The sequence below is a fragment of the Myotis myotis genome, unplaced genomic scaffold (genome assembly GCF_014108235.1).
Source record: "Myotis myotis isolate mMyoMyo1 unplaced genomic scaffold, mMyoMyo1.p scaffold_m19_p_1, whole genome shotgun sequence".
Classification (NCBI taxonomy): Eukaryota; Metazoa; Chordata; class Mammalia; order Chiroptera; family Vespertilionidae; genus Myotis; species Myotis myotis.
This window is the reverse complement of record NW_023416313.1, coordinates 182,862,455-182,885,534: the sequence shown is the minus strand read 5'-3', so window position 1 is coordinate 182,885,534 and position 23,080 is coordinate 182,862,455. Positions and strand designations below refer to the sequence as shown.

At 42.6% G+C, this 23,080-nt stretch overlaps 1 pseudogene; it reads left to right on the top strand.

Moving 5' to 3' along the window:
- Positions 1–1,220: 1,220 nt before the first annotated feature.
- LOC118677440 lies at positions 1,221–9,904 on the top strand (annotated as a pseudogene).
- Positions 9,905–23,080: the final 13,176 nt, after the last annotated feature.

The window sequence follows — 23,080 nt, the reverse complement described above, 5'->3', positions numbered from 1 at the left end:
ATTCCACTTATATGCGGTACTTAGTCAAATTCATACAGACAGAAAGTAAAATGATGGCTGCCAGGAGTTGGGGAGGAGGGAATGTAGACAATGTTTATTGGGTACAGAGTTTCAGTTGGGGAAGATGAAAAAGTTCTGGTGATGGATAGTGGTGATAGTTGCATAACAATGTGAATGTACTTGTTGCCACAGAACTGTACATTTAAAAATGGTTAAAATGGTAAACTTCATTTTATGCATATTTTTTCCACAACAAAAGAATGAATATTAACCACTAGAATAGAATATGCAACTTTCAAACCAGCATGTGAAAAAGTTGAGCCCTAACCAGTTTGGCTCAGTGGATAGAGTGTCAGCCTGTGGACTCAAGGGTCCCAGGTTCGATTCCGGTCAAGGGCATGTACCTTGGTTGCGAGCACATCCCCAGTAGGGAGTGTGCAGGAGGCAACTGATCGATGTTTCTCTCTCATCGATGTTTCTAACTCTCCCGCTCCCTTCCTCTCTAAAAAACCAATAAAATATATTTTAAAAAAGAAAAACAAAGTTGAATAGATAAAAGTTGAATGCTTCCAAAAAATATCCAGGAGAGTGGGAAGATGAAAGAAACTCAGAGAAAGCATGGAAATGGAAAGTACAAATAAGGTGGTCAGGAATGAGAGAAAGAATATCAGTAATTATAAAAATGTAAATGGTTAAGCTCATCTAAAAATAGTTTTCATTTTGAATTTTGGAAAATGTAGCTATATATCACTTATATTAAAAGTACAATTTAAAAAATGACACAGGAAAGTTTAAAAAAGTACCTGGCAAATAATTAGTAAAAACATTTTTCATTGATAAAAGGAATAATTTGCCAAAAACTTATAACACTTTTGAGATTGTATGCACCTAACAACATAGCTATGAAATATACAGCAAGATTTTACAGAATTATTAAGAGAAATGTAGGAATCTTTCTTTATAATGTGAGACTCTAACATGCATCCCTCATGTCTGACAAATAAGACAAAAAGTATAAAGGTAGGGAGTACCTGAGAGCAAAAATGTATTAGTTTAGATCACATTAACTGTTAGAGCAAATAGACTCTCAAATATCAGGAGCTTAACCCTTAAACAATAGAGGCTTATTTCTCTTTCATGTGAAGTACAATCTTTTGTCATGGGGTCTCTGCTCCACACAGTCATTCAGATTTTCAAGCTGACACTCTGCCAGCTTAAAAATGTGGCTTCTAAGGTCCCTGAGTGTTGAGATCTCGCCAATAGTCATGGTAAGAGAGAGAATGAATTACATGTGAACTGGTCTTAGAAGTGACATGTAATTTCTGCTCACAATTCACTGGCCAAGACTTAGTTATATGGTCTTGTCTAATTGCTAGAAAGGCTAGGAAATGTAGCCTAGTTATGTGCCTTGGCGGAAGGTGGAAATAGGTTTATTAGTTAATCACTAACACAGTAATTAACAACCTATGAATCTAATGGATACACGTAGAACTCTGAATCCAACAGAGAATATATATGCTTTTCATATATTTATAAAAATTGACTAGCCTGGCCTGTGTGGCTCAGTGTTTGAGCGTCAAGCTATGAACCAGGAGGTCACCGTTCAATTCTCAGTCAGGGCACATGCCTGGGTTGCAGGCTCGATCCCCAGTGTGGGGCCTGCATGAGGCAACTGATCAATGATTCTCTCTCATCATTGATGTATCTATCTCTCTCTCCCTCTCCCTTCCTCTCTGAAATCAATACAGATATATTAAAATATATATATATATATTTAAAAATTGACTTTAGGCTGCATAGTAGGTTGCCAAAAATTTTTAAACTGATGTAATTCAAAACATTTATTGATGATACAGAAATAAAAGTAGATGCCAATGACAATATAAAGATAGCTAGAAACTTGTATACATGTGCAAATTTTAAAGCATAGGTCTAAATAATTAATGGGTTGAAGAAAAAAATCATAATGAAATTAGAACTGAATGAAGTACTACTTTGGGATTCAGTCAAATTAATTTTCAAGGAAATACATGGACTTACATGAACTTATTATAAAACAAGACAGACTAATGATGAATGAATTTAGCTTTTGCATTTGAGCTGCCAGAGTAAATTACCACATACTTAGAGGCTTAAAACAAGAGAAATTTATTGTCTCATAGTTCTGGAGGCTACATGACTTAAATAGACGTGTTGGCAGGACTGTGCTCTCTTTAAAGCAAGCATGTCAAACTCGCGGCCCACAACGAATATTTTTGCAGCTCAGCCAATATAATGGAATGTAAGAAACGTTTTAATAAAAATTTTGTAACTTAATTTTTACAATATCCTGTTATACATAACAATGCATAACAATGTGAATGTACTTATTGTCACAGAACTGTACACTTAAAAATGGTTAAAATGGTAAATTTCATGTTATGCATAATAACGAACTACAACGTTCACTAATGACTGATCACTATAATCACGTTGCATTCATTTCCCTTACTCGCCTTATGCACAGGTGCACCATTTCCCTCCACTAATACAAGCAGCGAATGTTTTAGCAGCCGATTGCCACGTCATTAGTCTTGGACTGACTTGTTTGGTGTACGCAACAGGAAATATTTTGCTTTCAAAGAACAAGAAAAATAGTTTTATTTGCGTTACGCTTATTAATTTGTGCAGTTATTCAATGTCTGGTAAGTTAATGTTCAAGAACAAATATTAATTTTTATTAAAATGTTCTATTATTTTATGTTAACAATTACTCATTTTTTTCAGCCCTTTGTATTCAGCATGTCTCTATAGAAATAAACCTATGTTTCTATGAAAATTGAAGTTTTTGGTTTTTTGCAGCCCACATAAACTTAAACCTTGTTTATTTGGCCCATGTTAGCCTTTGAGTTTGACATGCTTGCTCTAAAGGCTCTAGGGGAGGGCACTTCCTTGTCTCTTGCTTTTGGTGATTACAGACAATCCTTGACTTGTAGCTGCATCACTCTGCTCTCTACGTCTACCATCACATGGCGCCCTCCCGGTGTGTCTGTCTCTGGGTCCAAATTCCTTTTTTTCTTACAGGGAGACCAGTCATGTTGGATTTAGCGCCCATCCTAATTCAGTATGACCTCATCTTGATTACATCTGCTAAGACCCTATTTTCAAATAAGGTCACATTTCTAGGTTCTGAGTGGACATCAATTTTGGGGGACACTATTCAACCCAGTATAGCTTCCAATAAAAAAGTAAATTGAAAAAAAGACCTGCAAAATAGAAAGAAAGTAAAATAAAGGAAAACTGTAAAGACTGCAGTAGAGCCCTAGCCGGTTTTGCTCAGTGGATAGGGCACCAGCCTGCAGATTGGAGGGCCCTGGGTTTGATTCTGGTCAAGGGCACATACCTCGGTTGCAGGCTCCATCTCCAGCCCTGGTTGGGGCTCCTGTGGAAGGCAATTGATGTGTCTCTCTTACATCGATGTTTCTCTCTCTGTCTCTCCCCCTCCCTTCCACTCTCTCAAAAAAATTAATGGAAAAAAATATCCTCCGGTGAGGATTAACAGCAACAACAAGACTGCAGTAGAAAGCAACAACCCAGAACAAAGTTAATTCCTATACAATAAAAGGCTAATATGCAAATCCACGGAAAGGCAGAAGAACTACTTGCTATGATGTCCACTGCGGTGGCCAACCACCCTCCCTGCCCCCATTGGCCCCCTGACCCTGGCTCAGGTGTTAAGTGTCTGCCTCTCCCAGGCCACTTGGTCTCCATGGGCTGAGGCCGCTCCCGTGATAACGTCATCAGCTTCACCTTCTGGCCAAGGGCAAGCTCTTCCTGCACCGTGTGGATCATGTAGCCGGGCTGGCCAAGTGGCACAGCCTACCCCTTGGTGGCCCCAGACAAGGTTCTACCTGCTGGACCTGCACCTGTTCCTGGGCCGTGCCCTCACCCTCGCCCGCCCCCACGAGGAGCCCTCAGGTGCGGTGAGCGTGGACGGCGTCCTGGGCCGGGTGCCACAGAGCGTGGTGGACGCAGAGGACTGCGGCCTGTGGAACACCCTGGAGGCGTTGCTGGAGCCACGTGGCTGACTATGCCCAGCAGCAGTACGTGCGCTTGTGGCTGGCGCCCTCGCCAGAGTCCATCAAGGGGGCCAAGGAGCTGGACCACGTGGGGTTGGGCCTGCACCCCCTCTTCAGCTCAAGTTTTGAGGATGAGCTGCAGCGACTGAGGCTGGTGGACAGCATCAAGCAGTACAGCTTGCTGGCGACCATCTTTGAGATCAATGCCTCCAGCCGGGACCTGAGCAGCCAGGTGATGCAGGCCAAGCGGCAGAAGAACTGCAAGGCCATCGCCAGCTTCCAGCAGGGCCGGCAGGAGCGGCAGGAGGGCCTGGCTGGCCCAGCCCCGAGCTGCCCAGCGAGGCAGGTGGAGCAGCCTGGGAAAGAGGAGGAGGGAGAGAGCTCTGGGACGTCTTCACAGAGGTCGTGGGCCGGAAAGGGCAGCAGCCAGGACCTGAGCGGGGAGCCAAGAGGCGTAAGGAGGAGGCCTGACCGCTGGACCAGGATTTCTATGTCCCCTGTCCACCCAAGGACTTCGACAGTGAACGGGGCCTGAGCGTTGGTGGGGGCAGAGGCGCCTTTGAGCAGCAGGTGGCCGGCGCTGTCCTGGACCTGATGGGGGAGGAGGCCCAGAACCTGACCAGGGGCCGGCAGCAGCTGGATTGGGACCAGAAGAAGAAGTGGTTTGTGGGACAGTCAGGACAGGAGAACAAGAAGAAGATCAAGACAGAAAGTGGTCGCTACAGCAGCAGCTCCTATAAGCGGGACCTCTACCAGAAGTGGAAGCAGAAACAAAATCGCCATACGCTCAACGCCTGGGCCCCAGCAGGCCGCCAGCAGTCAGCTCTGTCGGTGGTGCTATTTTGGCCTGATCCCGTTGGGGCATGTGCAGGAGGCAACCAATTGATGTGTCTTTCTCACATCCATGTTTCTCTCCCTGCCTCTCGCCTTCCCTTCTACTCAAAAAATCAGTGAAAAATGTCCTCAGGTGAGGATTAAAAAAACAACAACAAAATATGCATACATACACACATATACAAAACTACATGAATATTGGGGAGTTGGGGGGTGGGGCCCCACAGGTGCACGAATTTTGTGCACCACACCTCTAGTTAATAATAAAAAAAAATGATTCATTGCAAAGACTTAAAGACTTAAAGAAACAGATAAATTTTTCCAAACCTGATCAAGTTTAACAAAAGGAGGAAAAATTAACATTATATAGATTGACAAAATGGTTAAACTACAAAATACTGACTCAGAAGAGATTTTAAAGTTATAAAAGACTACTGAACAACATTATGCAGATAAATATGAAACCCAGATAAAATGGAAACAGGAAAACATAATTTACCAACCATAAAAGAAATGGAAATGATAGCCAAAGATCTGTCCACTAAGAAGATACTGGTTCATGTGGTTCCATGGGAGAGTTGTACAAAATCATAAGGGAACAAATTGTTCTTATCCATATTATATAAACTCTTTCAGAGCAAAGAAAAAAAAAAGGAAAGCTATTCATCTTATTTTCTTAGTGACTGCTCCATGTGAGCTTGAGAAATCTTTATTCTGCTTTTGTTGGATGAAGTAGTGTATAGCTGTCGATTATACTCAGTTGATTGATGGTGCTGTTGAGATCAACTTTGTCCTCACTGATTTTCTGCCCCCTGAATCTGTCCATTTCTGAGGGAGGAGTTTTGAAATCTCTAAATATGATATTAGATTAACCTATTTCTCCTTGCAATTCTATCAGTTTTTGTCCCAGGTAGTTTAACGCTCTGTTTAGGCACATAACATGTCAAGAATTATGTCTTCTTGGAGATCTGACCCCTTTATCATGATGGAATGCCTTTCTTTATATTTGATAAATTTCTTAATTTGAAGTCAGCTCTATCTGAAGTTAATATAGCTACTCCTACTTTCTTTTGGTTAGTGATATCTTTTTTTTCCATCCATTTACTTTTAACCTATATGTGTCTTTACATATTAAGTGGGTTTCTTATAAACAACATATAGTTGGGTCGTGTTTTTTGATCCACTCTGACATCTGTCTTTTAACTGGTGCATTTAGACCACTGACATTCAGAGAATTATTGATATTGTTTGACTAATATCTACCATATTTGTTATTGTTTTCTATTTGTTGCCTTTGTTCTTTGTTCTTATTTGTGTCTTCCAGTCTTTTTCCACCTATTGTGGGTTTTTTCTTGTGATTTTAATTTAGCACTTCTATGATTCCATTTTTTTCTCCTTTCTTAATATATTAGTTAATTATTTTTTAGTGGTTTCCCTAGAGTTTGCAATATACATTTCAACTATTCCAAGCCCACTTTCAAATAACACTATACTACTTCACAGGTAGTATACCTTATAATAACAAAATAATCCTAATTTCTTCATCTTATCCCTTGTATTATTGCTGTCATTCATTTCTCTTATATATAAGCATTCCAGTAGATAAGAATATACATAAAATATATACATAAGCATACATAATTGGATACATCATTATTATTATTTTGAGCAAACTAATATCTGTTAGGTCAATTAAGAACAAGAAAAATAAAAGTTTTATTTTTACCTTCAATGCTCTCTTTTCTTTACGTAGATCTGAGTTTTTTGACCTGTATTATTTTCTTTCTCTCTAAAGAACTTTAATATATTTTATTGATTTTTTTTACAGAGAGGAAGGGAGAGGGATAGAGAGCCAGAAACATTAATGAGAGAGAAACATCGATCAGCTGCCTCCTACACGCCCCCTACTGGGGATGTGCCCGCAACCAAGATACATGCCCTTGACTGGAATTGAACCTGGGACCTTTCAGTCCGCAGGCCGACGCTCTATCCACTGAGCCAAACCGGCTCTGGCCCTAAAGAACTTTAAAAATAAAATTCTTGCAAGGCACCCTTCCTGCAACAAATATCCTCCATTTTTGTTTATCTGAGAAAGTCTTTTTTTTTTTTTAAGTATTTTTATTGATTTCAGAGAGGAAGGAAGAGGGAGAAAGCATTAGGAACATCAGTGATGAGGGAGAATCATCGATTGGCTACCTCTTACACACCCAGCACTGGGGATTGAGCTTGCAACCCAGGCATGTGCCCTGACTGGGAATCAAACCATGACCTCCTGGTTCATAGGTTGATGCTCAACCACTGAGCCACACTGGTTGGTCTGAGAAAAGTATTTCTCCACTTTTGAAGCTAATTTTGAAGTATATGGAGTTTTAGATTGCTGGTATTTGTTTTTTTTCTCAACACTTGAAATATTTCACTGCACTATCTTCTTGCTTGCATGATTTCTGAGAAGTCAGATGTAATTTTATGTTTATTCCTCTATAGGTAAGGTGTTTTTTCCCTCTGGCTTCTTTCAAAATTTTTTATTTTTCATTTTCTGCAATTTGAAAATGATATGCTTAGATGTAAGGTTTTAAAATTATATATATATATAATATATATATATATAATATATATATTATATATATATATATATATATATATATATATATATATATATATATATATATTATATATATAATTTATCTTGCTTGGTGTTCTCCGAGCTTCTGAGCTGAGTTCTGAGTTTCCTGAATCTGTGATTTTGTATCTGACATTCATTTGGGGAAATTCTTAGTCATTATTGTCTCAGATATTTCTTCTATTCCTTTTCTCTTTCGTTTCCTCTTGGTATTCCCATTCCACGTACGTTATTCCTTATGCAGTTGTCCCAGAGGCCCTGGATATTCTGTTGTTGTTTTTTCCAGTGTTTGTTCTCTTTGCTTTTTGGGTTTTAAGGATTCTACTGATATATCCTCAAACTCAGAAATTATTTCCTTGGTCTTGTTCAGCCTACTACTAATCCCATCAAAGGCATTCTTCAGTTCTGTGACTGTTTTTTTACATTTTTATCTCTAGCATTTTTTTTCCTTTTGGTTCTTGGAATTTCCATTTCTCTTACTTCAAAGTCAGAAAGTTATCAACTACAAAAAAGAACATTCCATAATGATAAAAGGGTCATATCTCCAAGAAGACATAATTCTTGACATGTTATATGCATACTGTCTACTTTATCTATTAGAGTCCTTAGCATATTAAGCATAGTGTTAAATTTCCAATCTGATTATTTCAATATCCCTGCCATGTCTTGTTCTGATACTCACTTTGTCTCTTCAAATTGTGCTTTTTGCCTTTTGGTATGCTTTGTAATTTTTTCCTAATAACCAGACACTACATACTGGGTAAAAGAAATTGATTTATTAACCATTAAACAAAATTATTTTTTAAAAATTACGACACGATCACTCTGTACAAGGAAAAATGTATAGAAGAAAGACTAAAAGGAAATATACAACAATGTTGAACAATGGCTGCTACTGGATGATGTGTTTATGGGTGATTTTATTTTCTGCTTTTTTTTTTCTGTACTTTACACACTTTCTGAAATGGCCATGTGTTACTTTATATTTAGCTATGAAAATGGAAAATAAAAATAAAGGTCTTGCAGCCTTGCCCTAGCCGGTTTCTCTCAGTGATTAGAACGTTGGCCTGAGGACTGAAGGGTCACAGGTTTGATTCCAGTCAAGGGCAGGTACCTGGGTTGCTGGCTCCATCCCGACTGGGTTGGGCTAGTGGTGGGGGGCGGGGGCGGGGGTGGGGTGGGGGGACGACCACTTGATGTGTCTCTTTTACATTGATGTTTCTCTCTCTCTGTCTCTCCTCCTCCCTGCCACTCGCTCTAAAAAAAAATCAATGGAAAAAATATCCTCTGGTGAGGATTAACAAAACAAAACAAAAATCAATGGGGAAAAAAAAAGATCCTCGGGTGAGGATTAACAAAAAAGAAAAGAAAAAGAAAGGCCCTTATAAAAACCCACTGTCAAGTTCGATCTTTAAAGAACAGTGTGCTTATTCCCGTTCCCCCTAAAGGAGGCCCTGACATTTAGAAACAACGTAAAACAGGCCAAAGCACCATTTAATCCTATTACTCTTCTGGACCTCTTACAAACCAGGGGATGATCCTTTGGCTCTTTAAAAATAAATCTCCCAAGGTCATGAGGCTTGTCTGTAACAGGGGGATGAAGCTCCCAGGCCAGCGCTCCCCCGCCCCCACCCCACCCACACACACCATCTGGCACCTGGGAATTGCATTAAAGGCTGCATGGCGCTGGCCAAACAACCGAATGTTCAAATTCGTCTCCTAAGGGAATATTACTCCCTCTTAGGATCACTCCACTAACAAGCCACTGCCCCCTCTCTGGGCTCAGTTTCCTCCCCTATAAAATGGGGGAGTTGTGTTGTCCCAGCAGATCTGGCAGTTCCGGTTTCTAAGACAACCTGTGCCCCCATTCTCTCCCCTGCCCCCTCAAGAGCTCTGCTTTTTTTCTGCTGGCTCTGCTATGGTGCTGGGAAGCTGGTTTCCATCCTGGTTCTGCCATGAACTCATCTGCTGTGTGTCCTTCAGCAAGTCAGTGGCGTCTGGGGACTTCAGTTTTCCCATCCGTACAATGAAGGTTTGGGCCCAGACCAGATATTTTCACGTTTTGGGTGGTGCAACCCTGGAATCTTGGGGAGGATGGATGGGGCAGGCAGCCCCCTAGGTGTCTGTTTTGCATATTGGGGTTCTGGTTAATCTTTTGAAACAAGGCTCTGTTGCTGCAACCTGCTAGAAAGGCAATGGGCTGAGAGACTTGGCAAGCTTTTTCCAGAGCTGACATTCTGTTTCTCCCCAGCCTCAGAACATTGGGTACCAGGGTAAAAGAATGGGGAAGACTCCCCGGGTTCTGGACTCCTGCCTGCTTCCCCCAGTGAGGGCTGAGCTACAGGAAGCAGAGAAGCTGAGATGGGGACTGCTAGATAATGATAAGATCTGAGATGCTCGAATCCACTCAGCCCACTCTGCCACTTCTCCCTCCTCCCCTACCCCTCCCTGTCACCTAGGCAACCCAGCCGCGCGCTGGGCCTGTGGTTCCTCCTTTCCCCTCCCTCCACACCCACTCAAACTCCAGGCCCAGTTCTCACCTCTCTGTCTCGGCCCACAGCTGCTCTGCCCACACACACCATGTAAACCACATTCCAGGCGGGGGCAGAGCACCGCCTGTGACTTCACTTGACCAAGGAGCCAAACAGCAACTCTGCTCAAAAACAGCAGTCTCCACCCACTCCCCACTGCAGAATACAGTTGGACACCCCCTCTCCCCGCTAACACAATCCTGATTTGCATGCTCAATTTGCCTGTTTCTTGGCAGGCATGTTGCAGGCAAAGGGTCAGACCTGCCAGGGCAGTGTGTGCAGGGCTCTGGGACCTCTGGGAGGCCTGAGTTGGTGCTGGAGAAGACCGGGTTACAGGGGAGTGTGTGTGTGGGGGGGCGGGGGGGGGGAGGGGGAGCAGAGGGGCTGGGTGCCCCCAGTGATTCTCTGCTCCAGATGGGCAGTCAGGGGTAAAGGGTCCTGGGTTTTAATTTATCCAGAGTTTTCTCCTTAACCAGGCAGCCAGAGCTGGGGGCCAGGGTGGGGTGGAGCCCAGCTGGGCTCATGGTCTTGGTTAAATGGGGGCTAAGTGGGGAGGAGGAGGGTGTGGAGACTGGGGAGTTGGGAGAGATGGACAGGGGGCTTTGTAGAAGGAACTCGCTGGAATTTGTGCCTGCAGATTAACTGAATCTTCCCCCCACCCCCACGCCCCGCCCCCGCTGGTTCAATTAAAAGAATGAGTTGGGGCTCTGAATCAATACTGCAGGGAAAGCGCTAAGCTGGGCTGAATCTCAGCACTAAGGGGGAGCAGGACCTAGGGCAAGTCCCACATACTCGGTTTCTTCAACAATTAAATGGGCAGTGGGAGGTGTGCAGACTTGAGCAAGGATCAGAGATTAATAGCAATTAGAGCTAATAAATTCAGCCAAGTTTCAGGGTACAAGATCAATACACAAAAAATCAGTTGTGTTTATATACACTAGCAATTAAAAACCCTAAAAGGAAATTAAGAAAACAGTTCCATTTATAATAGCATCAAAAAGGATAAAATAAACGGGTATATCAGAACTCTACATATTTTCTGCTAAATTTTTCTATAACTCTAAACATTCCTCCTTAAAATAGTTTATTAATTGTTTTTAAGGTTTTAGGAATAAATTTAACCACGGAGATGCAAGACATAGATCATAAACATTGCTGAAAGAAAATAAAGGAGATCTAGGTAATAAAAAAACATTTCAGGTTCATGGATTCGAACATGTAATATTGATAAGATGGTAATACTATGCAAAGCAATGGAGAGATTCAGTTCCACTCCTATCAAAATCCCAAAGGCTTTTCTGCAGAAGTGAACAGGGTGATCCTAATTCATATGAAATTGCAAGGGACTGCAAATAACCAAAATAACCAAATACCTTAGTTCTTGAAAAAGAACTAAGTTGGAGGTATCACCCTAGTTCCAAAACTTACTATACTGGTAATTAAAACAGTGTGGAACTGGCATAAATATAGACATATACTTTGAGAGTCCAGGAATAAACCACACAGCTACGGTCAATTGATTTTCAAAGGATGTGAAGACCACTCAATGGGGAAAGCGTCTCTTCGACAAATTGTGGTGGGAAAACTAAATATCCACATACAAAAGAATGAAGCTTGAACCCTGCCTCACTCCATATTTTAAAAATAACCCAAAATGGCCCTAGCTGGTTTGGCTCAGTGGATAGAGCATCGGCCTGCGGACTGAACGGTCCCGGGTTCAATTCTGGTCAAGGGCATGTGCTGGGGTTGTGGGCTCAATCCCCAGTGGGGGGTGTGCAGGAGGCAGCTGATCAATGGTTCTCTCTCATCATCAGTGTTTTTATCTCCCCCTCTCCCTTCCTCTCTGAAATCAATAAAAATATATTTAAAAAAAAAACAACAACCTCAAAATGAATCAAAGACCTAAAGATAAGTGCATAAAACTCTTAGGAGGACAAATAGGGGTAAATCTCCATGATTTTGGATTTGGCAGTGGTTTTTAAAAAATGACACCAAAACTATCTATCTATATAATAGAGGAATATGCAAATTAGCCGGGACACCATAACGTCATGACTGAACAGCAGGAACCTGAGGCTGCATGACGCCTGGCCGGGGCAAGGGACCTCAAGCCATGCCCCCCCGCTCCATGGGGCTTGACAGGGGACCTCAGGCCGTGCCCCCCACCCCATGGGGCTTGATGGGGGACCTCAGACCGCACCCCCACCCCAGCACCAGGCCGGGAGACCTCACGCCGCACCCCCCACTCCAGCGATGGGCTGGGGGACCTCAGGCTGCATCCCCTGCCCAGTGGGGCTTGATGGGGGACCTCAGGCTGTACCTCCCACCCGTCCCCCCCCGCAGCATCGGGCTGGGAGACCTCAGATTGCACCCCCAGCTCCGGCACTGGGCTGGGGGACTTGAGGCTGCACCCCCGGCCCAGCGGGGCTTGACAGGGGACCTCAGGCTGCACCCCCGGCATGGTGCTGGGCCAGGGAACCTGAGGCTGTCTCCCCTGCCTGATGGGGCTTGAGGGGGACCTGAAGCTGTGCCCCACGCCTGGAGGAACTTGATGAGGGTGAGGCTGGCCAGGTCTGGGTCTCCTGCGTTTTCGAAGTACGTGCAGGTGGTGGGCGGGGACTTGACTCTAGGTCCTGCAGTGCACCCCAGTCTCTGACAGGAAGGAGATTTTCATATGCATTTTACTAATTTTCTTTCATCTCTGACACTTCTATTATAGAGAAAGGGCAAATAGCAATATTAAAATATTTCCTCTAATTAATTCCCTTTTAATGTGCATGAATTTTGTGCACCGGGCCACTAGTAAGAAATAAAAGGCAAAAGAAAATAAATTGGGCTTTATCAACATTAAAAACTTTTGTGCATCAATGCCAGGGAGCATGTCCATGCCATTCCTTACCATCAAACAATTCTTGGCCATCAATAAATATTTCAATTGGTGAAAGTGAAAAGAGTAGAATGGAAGCAATCCAAGTGCATCATAGACATTTAAGGTAAGTATTAAGTATTGTGTGTGTTAAACTTCTGTTTTGGTGTCTGTGCACGTGCACAAGCACTCTAGGGAGCACCTGTGTACTAGGTTGTGATATAACATCCATTCCTTGGTGAGAATTGCAGTTTAAAACGTTTGAAGGCCATGATCTAGTAACACCCTGGGATTATAGGAAGGCCCAAGCTGAGAGAAAGCAGGCCTGATTTGCTGGGCAGGAATGAATGTCCTATAAGCCATGACCATAGCCAGAGTCTGTGGACCAGTCACTTCAGCTCTTGAAGTTCCATCTTCTTCACCTTTAAAACTGTTCTAATGGTAACTTTCATAGGGGGTCGCAAGGATAAAATAAACTAACGTGTGGAAATACCTTCGTACAATGCCTAAAGCAGAATAGGCATGACACAAATGGATCAGTTATCATAAACATCTTTTAAAAATTTTTTAAAAATATATTTTATTGATTTTTTACAGAGAGGAAGGGAGAAGGATAAAGAGTTAGAAACTTCGATGAGACAGAAACATCGATCAGCTGCCTCCTGCACACTCCCTACTGGGTATGTGCCCGCAACCAAGGTACATGATCTTGACCGGAATCGAACCTGGGACCCTGGAGTCCGCAGGCCGACGCTCTATCCACTGAGCCAAACAGGTTAGGGCTATCATAAACATCTTTGCTATGATATCACATTTTATAATTTGGTTGAAAATTTGAAAACACATAAAGCAAAATCACCCATAACCCAACTAAGCTTAAAAAGAACTATACTACAGCCCTAGCCGGTTTGGCTCAGTAGAGCATTGGCCTGAGGACTGACGGGTCTCTGGTTTGATTCTGGTCAAGAGCATGTAACCTCAGTGGCAGGCTTGATCACTGGCCCCTGTCGGAGGGAGGCAACCTTAATCACTGGCACGTGTGGGAGGCAACCTTGATGTGTCTCTCTCACATCGATGTTACTCTCTTGGTCTCTCCCCCTCCCTTCCACTCTCTAAAAATCAATGGAAAAATATCCTCCAGTGAGGATTAACAACAATAACAACAACAAAAGAACTATACAAAGATACATCCTGGATCATTTTCTATCTCTTCGTGCTTTTTTAAAGAAATTAAATCATGCTATCTAATTTTCAACTTGCTTTTTTCACTTAATATATCATGAACAGTGTATAAGTGCAGTCATTTCCTTACTGGGTATTATCTGTCTTTTCATTTTTTTCCCAATCTAATGGGCAAAAAAATAGCATCTCATTGCTTTATGTTGCATTTCTCTGAATAAAGTTGGGTCAGTTATCATTTTATGTCCTTTAAAGGTTTGCATTTTCTCCTCTGTGAATTGCCTGTTTAAACCACTTTTCTCTTGAGCTTTTCATACTTTTCTTCTTGAGTTGCAGAGCATAGGAAGGACTTTTGCCTTTTGTTTGCTACAAATAATTTTGTGTTGCAAATATTTTCTCTACTCTGTTATTACCTTCTGACTTTTTAATGGTATATTTTACCATTCAAAAGTTTTAAATATTTTATATGGTCAGATGTATCCATTCTTCTTTAATGGCGTTTGGATTTCTTTTTGGATTGTTGAGCAAGCCTTTCTTTTCTGCTTTCCTGGGCACATTGTTGTAGATGTTCTCCATCCACTCCCCAGGGACAGCGGGCAATGAATGTCCTCATTGAGCTCGGCTCTGTCCCTCATATCAGCCAGCACGTTGGGTTCTTATCTGTCAACATGGTGTAATAATGTCTGGTGCTGGGAACTATTACATTGTGTCAGAAGAACACAGAAAAAGCAAGAGTGGAGGAGCCAAGGCAGTCTGAGCAGACAGTGAAAGAAATGGGGTGGCCATAGACATGGAGAACAAATTGAGGTTGCCAAGGGAAGGAGGCCGGGAGGACGGGAATACATTTTTTAAATTAAAAACACACACAAATCAATAATTCAATAACCAATGTGGGTGTAATTGATGGTCCAACTAGGGAAAAACAGGCATTGGATCTTGGTTCACACCATCCACACAAAATAAATATTTCAAATGGATGAAAAGACTTAAATACAACAACAAAAGAAGTGGAGTGGGAGTTTGTGGAGCTGAAGGGCTGAGAAAGCAGAGATGAGGAGGGAGAGGAATTCGATGACCTTGAATTGAGCACCTAAAAGTCATGCTAGCTGATACTCTGAATAAGAATTTTAAAGCCAACAGCATCTTGAAAAGGAATTTTGCTTAACTTTTTTTCAAAACCCATTTCATTCTTTACAAGCACTACCAAGTGGCTGGTCTCCACACCTGGGAGGCAGTATAAAAACCTCCTGCCAGACTGAAATGAAAGGCAAAGAAACTGGAACATAGGACCTCAGCTCAAAAGTATGTCTCCCCTAGAGTAAACGTTAATATATATTCCAGGCGCATAGATCAAATGTTACTTTTAAAAAAAATGAAGTAAGAATACTCTAGCTAGAACAAGTCTCACTCCTCACCTCTCCACAGTTCACTTGCAGAACAAATAAACAAAAACAGCCCCGCAGCCACATACCCGGGGCACCTATGCTGAACCAAGCTCTCTTCCTAAAACAACCCTGGGGGTTGTGGACGAAAGGGGCCACATGTTAACCTGACAAGCTCAGCGGAGGCCTGCATGGAATCTTGCAAACTCAGAGACCTAAAGTATCCACAAAGGATGGTTTGAAATTAAACTTTAAAAGCAGTTATGGTAGGTAGTTACCTCCTAGGCCAGTATCTTCACTGACAAGGTCAACCTTTATTCTAACTGAGCCTCTCTGTCTTTTTGCATCTATAATAACATACCCTTTGAAATGTCTGGGTAACTTGTGACTTCCCTTTTTCTGGACCCCTTGGGGCACAACCTAATGTGCTGGTCACCAGGACAGATACCACAGATTCCTTCATTATCATGTTAATTGTCCCTGCACCCACCTAAGTATGTGTCCATCATTTTACTTTTTATCCAATCCCAGGGGTTTCCCTGCTTTGCTTTCTCTTGCCTCTCTAGTCTTTCACCAATGGATTTCATGTAATCCACCTACGTCCCTTTCCTTTGATTGCAATATATAAATACAGATGTAACCCGCCATTCTCAGGAGCATTATCTCAATTCATTGAGGTTCTGCTTCCCGGCATAGGTTGACAGTTTGGCTCAAATAAACTCACAAAAATTCTTTACAGGTTTCAATGGTTTTTTACCTTAACAGGGTCGATGGGACACGGTCTAATGGTCTTTGGGGATCACTGCAGCTCTGATGCCTGAGCATTCCCTGATGGCCCTTGGCATCCATCACTTCTGACTGTAGGGCCTCACCATCAGGCAACAAAGCTCCTCTCTGCCTGTCACTCCTCCTGCCTTGCTCTCCCTGGGGCTTCTGCGCACTGCTTTCTCTCTGAACATCTCTCTCTGGGCTTCTGCCCCCTTCCTAGCCTACTGAGCGTGGGATGCCACTCTTTGAGACTCACATTTAAACTCTCCAAAAGAGAGAGTCCGATTGGTTCAGTTAGTTCCTGTGTCTCCGGGGGCTGATTCATTGGCTGCTGGTTGATCTATTGCCAACTCTTCTTGGGTCTGCTGCCCGCTCCTGCTCCCTGGTAGCAGGGTCAAGTAGCCAGCTTTCCTTCAAAGGAGCTCCATGTGGGCATTACAGGCCCAAGAGTAAAATAAGCTGTTTTCCAAAACGGACTCCTTCCAGCAGCTTACCCTACTGCAATAAGATTGGACATCTGGCTACCCAGTTTATAGTAGATTAGAAGCAGTTAATGATAAAGAGGGGACATGGAAGATGAGAAAGCCACAACATTATTAGCCAAACATTATTCTTACTTGTTTATTTTGCAGCTCAACTTTATTGCAGGGAAGCTCAGGGGGAAGTAGGGCGAGTGGGGGCTCCACAGAAAATCCCACCGTGGAGCTGGACTGCCAGGTCCCAGGTCTGTCTGGAAGCCAGGAGAGGATCAGTGTCCTTGTACCCTTTGGTCTACCCTGCAGCCCCAGGCCCTTGCCCCTTGGGGCTGAGGTAGGAAATGGTCTTTCCTATTTTTCCCAGGGACTCCAGCAGTGTCCACACTGTGCTCAGAGTCCTTGCAACCTTCTTATTGGGCAGGTCAGGGTCAAACGGAACTCCTCCCAGCTTGTTGAAGACCCCAGTGACTGCATCACGCAGCTTTCACAGGTCATGTCCACAAAGAACTAGTGCTTCTTCAAAATCCTGATTCTTGAACAATGGGGTTGTCTCAGGACCACCAGTAACTCTGACATGAATTGGGCCCCCATGCCCTAGCCAAATGTTATTAATCAACCAATATGTAGTAACATTTCAGCTTTTCTCACTTTTTAAAAAAATATACATGTTTTTTATTGATTTCAGAGAGGAAGGGAGGGAGAGAGAGAAACATCAATGATGAGAGAGAATCATTGATTGGCTGCCTCCTGATGGCCCACACTGGAGATCGAGGCCACAACCTGGGCATGTGCCTTGACTGGGAATCGAGCTGTGACCTCCTGGTTCATAGGTAGATGCTCAACCACTGAGTAATGCCAGCTGGGCCATTTCTCACTTTCTAAGCAGCAAGATATGGTTGCTAAAAGCCTACACTGAGGAAACAGGCCAAACAGTATAATACAAAAAGGTATAATTAAGCTATAAAAACTCAAGAAGCTATCAATTAGGGCCATTTAGGGTCGGGGCAAGCCGTGTCCCTTTCAGTCAATCCTTATTTTACAGCACTGAATAATACTTGAGATTCAGAATGAACCTGAGCCATGGAAGTGTTAATTTAGGTTCTCAAGACTCAGTGGTTAAGAAAAATTTAAGTTTTTGATTATTGATCTATTATCCTTCCTTTGTTCCACTGATAAAAGTCAACTACAGGCCAACGACTTGTATAATCTCTGCATCAGGCTTTTAATGCTTTTTCATAGTCTATCCCAGACACTGCTGGGAATGTGCCTTTAGACATGGGCTCCTGGCATAATTTCCAACCCTACATGTCAAAACATGTTTATGTTCCACACCCATCATCTTCACTACTAACTACAGCTTCACCTACAGGGTGCCAACCCTGTCCCAGGTACTTTACATAGATGAATTCTTTCGCAACCTTACAATGCCCAAGCAAGGTGCCCGTGAAGGTGTGCTAATCCTGTGGGGTGGGACAGATGGTAAAGCCTTGAGAGAGAGTTAGCCATGATGGGAATGGAAATGCCATTTCCTAATCCTCCAGTCTGGTTTGGAAGCAGCTTTAACTGGGTGGTTCTTGCTCATGCTCTCTCCTTTCTGTTCTCCTTAAGTATTTATAAAGTTCCTTTTTGTTGCTGTTGTTGAGATTCCAAGAGAGAGCATTAAAGGGAAGCAGCAGTGACCTGCCCTGCGAGCAGGAGGGGTGGTATTGAGAGTAACAAATGTCCACTTGGGGAACAAAGTCTAGGCTGGGCCAGCCTCCTCCTCCCACTCTGCCTCTCTTTGCTCTCAGCAAGGCTTCTCCCAGAGCTGACCTTGGAGGTCCTGGGTTTTGCTGTTCTGAGGGAAGCAAGGTCCCGTCCATACCTACAGTATACACATTTGCCAGAGAATTCAACTCTGGATATTCTCAACAAACATTTTCTAAACTCGGTCTTGTATCTATTTGGATTCTTAGCGATATTTCAGATTCTACCATGTTTTTTTATTTTAAATCCAGGATCATTATTAAAAACAGTCATAACTAACAATTCTACATCATTTCTAAACTGTATGTGTCACTCAGGATCCCTGCAGGGGATCAGTGTGATTTGAGGAGAGTTTAATGAAGAGACTGTTTACAAAACAGTGTGGGGCTCCTAGCAGAGAGGACCCAGTACTACCCAATACTACCTCTGGGCCTGGAGGAGAAAGGGGAGGAAGTGGTGACCAGGAATACGATGGGGAATGTATAGAGAAGGTCTCCTGACAGGGGCTGTGGCCTTAAGCACAGGCACAAAGTCGAATCATGGTGACCCAGCAGAGAGGAAATCAAGAAAACCTCTCTCTCCTCGCTTTCCTCTGGCCCTCCTGTCTCTTACCAGGATTTCTCATTTGCCAAACCTCCCAGGAGTCTGAGTGCAAGAGCTGGGAGGGTCAGTCTCCCGGGCACAGAATAGATGGAAAAAGAAGGGTGGGAGGAGAGGATATAGACAGACAAATAGAAGATGCCCAGTGCTTCTGGCAGCATTATTAATAATAGCTATATTATTATATTAACAATGCAATGACAGCAATGTTAACAACAGGTTCTGCTTGAGGCCCTGCTTCGTGCTCTTTACACCAGTCTGGTCTTTTACAGATAAGGAAACGATGGTCCACAGGCTACCGTACTCTTCTACTGTGGAATAGAAGTTGAGATTACCCTCTGAGAAGGAAATTCATAAGAATTAAAACAAAAGTGCATGAGCCATCTGGGGTATATTAGTTATCTGTTGCTGCTGAGAACTTACCCTAAAACTTAGTAGGGTAAAGTAATAAGCATCTATTGTTTCACTGTCTCGGTGGGTCAGGAGCAGCTTGGCTGGGTGGTTCTAGCTCAGGGTCTATCATGAAATTTTTCAAGGGCTGCATTCATCTGAAAGCTGGATTGGGGCTGAAGGATCCACATCCTGTGTGACTCACTCACTTGCCTTGCAAGTTCATGCTGGTTTTTAGCAAGAGGTTGAGTTCCTCCCCACCTGGACCTCTCCACAGGACTGGTAGAGTGTCCTCAGGACATGGCACTTGTCTTGGCCCAAAGTGATTGATCCAAGAGAGCAAGGCAGGGAGGAACCACAGTGGTTTTATGACCTAGTCTCACAAGTTACACACCATGGCTTCTGCCACGTGCTATTCGTTCATTAGAAGCAAGTCACAAAGCCCAGCCCACACTCAAGGCAGAGATGGGTGGGGTGGGTGGGGTGGGGTTTAAAATCCATTTCTTAAAGAGATTAGTGAAGAATTTGTGGGTACATTTTAAAACCACCATATACTGGTATCACAATATCAAAGACTAGAGGCATGGGTGGGGTCCTGCCGGCCCACCTGGGGCCAATCGGGCCGGGCCAGGTGGGGGGAGGGGCTGAGGGCGGTTGGCAGGCTGGCCCCGCCCCCTGGTTGAACTCCCAGTGGAGGGGACAATTTGCATATTAGGCTTTTATTATATAGGATACTGTGGCTATATGATTGAAGAGTTTGGGGAAGACTTGACACTACACTGTCAAGTCTTGACTGTCACCAATTAAGGTGAGAACTCTCCCAAGCACACTGTGCTCCTTCTGAAGAAAGAACATAGCAAGGGGGCTGGTTTCCAAGGCAGCTGTGAAAAGATGGCCCAGAGGGATAGCACTGTGCAGAGATGGTGAACCCAGTGGACGCAAGTTATCTGATAAAAGGAGAGCCACACTCAGTTTGGAGACAGGAACCTGTCATGCTGGATGAAATATCTGTCAGAATTATCTGTTTCCCTGGTGGGAGATGCCTTTTGGGAATGAAGTGTCCTAGGCAGTTGGCATGAGGATTTTAGTAAATCTAAAGAATCACCTCTATTTTAATATCAATTAATTGCTCATTTGGGATGGCCATCAGTGTCATATGAGTGCAGCTAATATGATGTGGGCCTGAGAATTTCCATACCTGCAACGCTAAGGACTAGACAGACCCATGAAAGTAGAGATCCCATCCTGCAGAGTAATTATTGCCTTGGGTGGCCTCCTCATCTCACCATGCCTTTCGCTATCGAAGAGCCTCTTTATAAAAAAAAATTTTTTTTTTATTGATTTCAGAGAAAAAGGGGGAGAGAGATAGAAACATCAATGATGAGAAAGAATCCCTTCTGGGGATCAAGGCTGCAACCCAGGCATGTGCCCTTGACCAGAATTGAACCTGGGACCATGATGCTATTCACTGAGCCAAACCAGCTAGGGCTGAAGAGCCTCTTGTATAAAAATGCATGTGCCTTTTACCTCCTTGCACCCCTGAAAGCAAGATGGGTCACCAGCAGCATTGAAATTCAGCCAGGTCCTAGCTGGTTTGGCTCAGCGGATAGAGCGTCGGCCTGCAGACTCAAGGGTTCCAGGTTCGATTCCGGTCAAGGGCATGTACCTGGGTTGCGGGCACATCCCCAGTAGGGGGCGTGCAAGAGGCAGCTGAATCGATGTTTCTAACCTTGCTATCCCTCTCCCTCTCCCTTCCTCTCTGTAAAAAAAAAATCAATATATTTTTTTAAAAAAAGAAAAGAAATTCAGCCAGGGTCTGGCTCTTGCTGCATCTGCTCAAACCAGCACAGGATGATCTGGAAATACAGCCTCAATATGTGCCACCAGTGTTCCTGTCACTGCAGAGAATGCAGACTTCATCCAATTAGACTAAGTGGTCTCCCTTGAATGGATTGTCCAGGACATCTCTCTGGTGGTGGTGGTGGGGGAATGCTAGCTCTTCATACATAATTTTTTTTAAAAAACAACTTTTAAAAATTGATAACAGGGTACTGTTTATGACAGCAAGAACAATGCAAACCACACAAATGTCCAGCAATATGGTACTAGAAGCATAAACTATGTTGTGACTAAACAGTGGTCGTAAACAGGAATGAGAAAGATCTTCATAACCAGTGCTTTCCAAAGGAGCCTTCTGCAATGATGAAAATATTCTCCTCTGTCCAATATGGTAGCTACTAGCCCGATGTAGCTACTAAGCACTTGAAATGTGGTTAGTTCAGTCAAAGAATTCAATCTTAATTTTATTAATTTTAGTTTAAATAAGCATATGTGGTTATTTAAACTAAATAGGATAGTCTATTGGACAGTGTTCCTCAATAGGTTGCTATTCGATGATCTCTAGGATAAATCATTAAGTGAAAAATTAAGATGCAGGAAGCATAGACCAGTGTACAGAGAATGTTACTTTTAGGGTGAAAAATAAAAAATATATTTATATTTGCGTGAATTTGCACTAAACCACTGAAAGGATAAATAAAAATGGTTACCTCTTAGACAAGGGGCACAGGTGGATAGGGATGGAATGAAAGTGATACTTCTCAGTGTGTATTTTTTTCATATTATTTTGATTTTCAAACCATACAAATATATTATCGACTCAATAAAACAGAATAAACCAAAATTTTAAAAAAGATAAAAAGGGGAAAATCTATGTGAGGAAATACTCTCCTTCGTCTCTCTCTCTCTAAAATCAATCAATTTTTAAAAAATTCAAAAAGCCAAGAAAGTGGGTACTCTTGCAATTCTTGATAGAAGTTTAAAATGATAATCTTTTTAGAATGTGATTTGGAAGTGTCTATTAATTTTTTAAATGTACATAGTCTTTTAACAATTCTTCCAGAAATTTGTCTTACAAAAATACTTGCAAAAGTGTGTAAGATGCAAGTACAAAGGACATTCATTGTTCATTACAAATAATAATGATAACCAATCTAAATGTCTCAACAATAGGGGAGTGGTTAAGTAAATTATGAAAAAATGTACACTAGCTAAAAAGAGTGAGCTACACCTGTGTTTACTGATATGTAGTAATGATCAAGTTTGGAACAATATGTAGGGCAACAGTTCTCTAACACTTTTTTTTCTTTAATATATTTTATTGATTTTTTACAGAGAGGAAGGGAGAGGGATAGAGAGTTAGAAACTTCGATGAGAGAGAAACATCGATCAGCTGCCTCCTATTGGGGATGTGCCACACCAAGGTACATGCCCTTGGCCAGACTCAAACCTGTGACCTTTCAGTCCACAGGCCGACGCTCTATCCATTGAGCCAAACAGGTTAGGGCCAGTTCTCTAACTCTTTGGTCTCAGGTCTCCTTGATACTCATAAATTGATGAGGATCCCAAAGAGCTTTTATTATGTGGGGAATGGCTATTGGTATTTTTCATATTAGAAATGAAAACAAAGACATTTAAAAAATGCACTTATTAATTTATTTGAAGTTACAATAATAAACTCATTACAGGCTTGCATAAGTCACATTTTTTATGAAAATGAACTATATGAAAACATAATTTAGTGAGAAGGCTAGCATTGTCTCACATTTCTGCAAATATATTAAATATCAG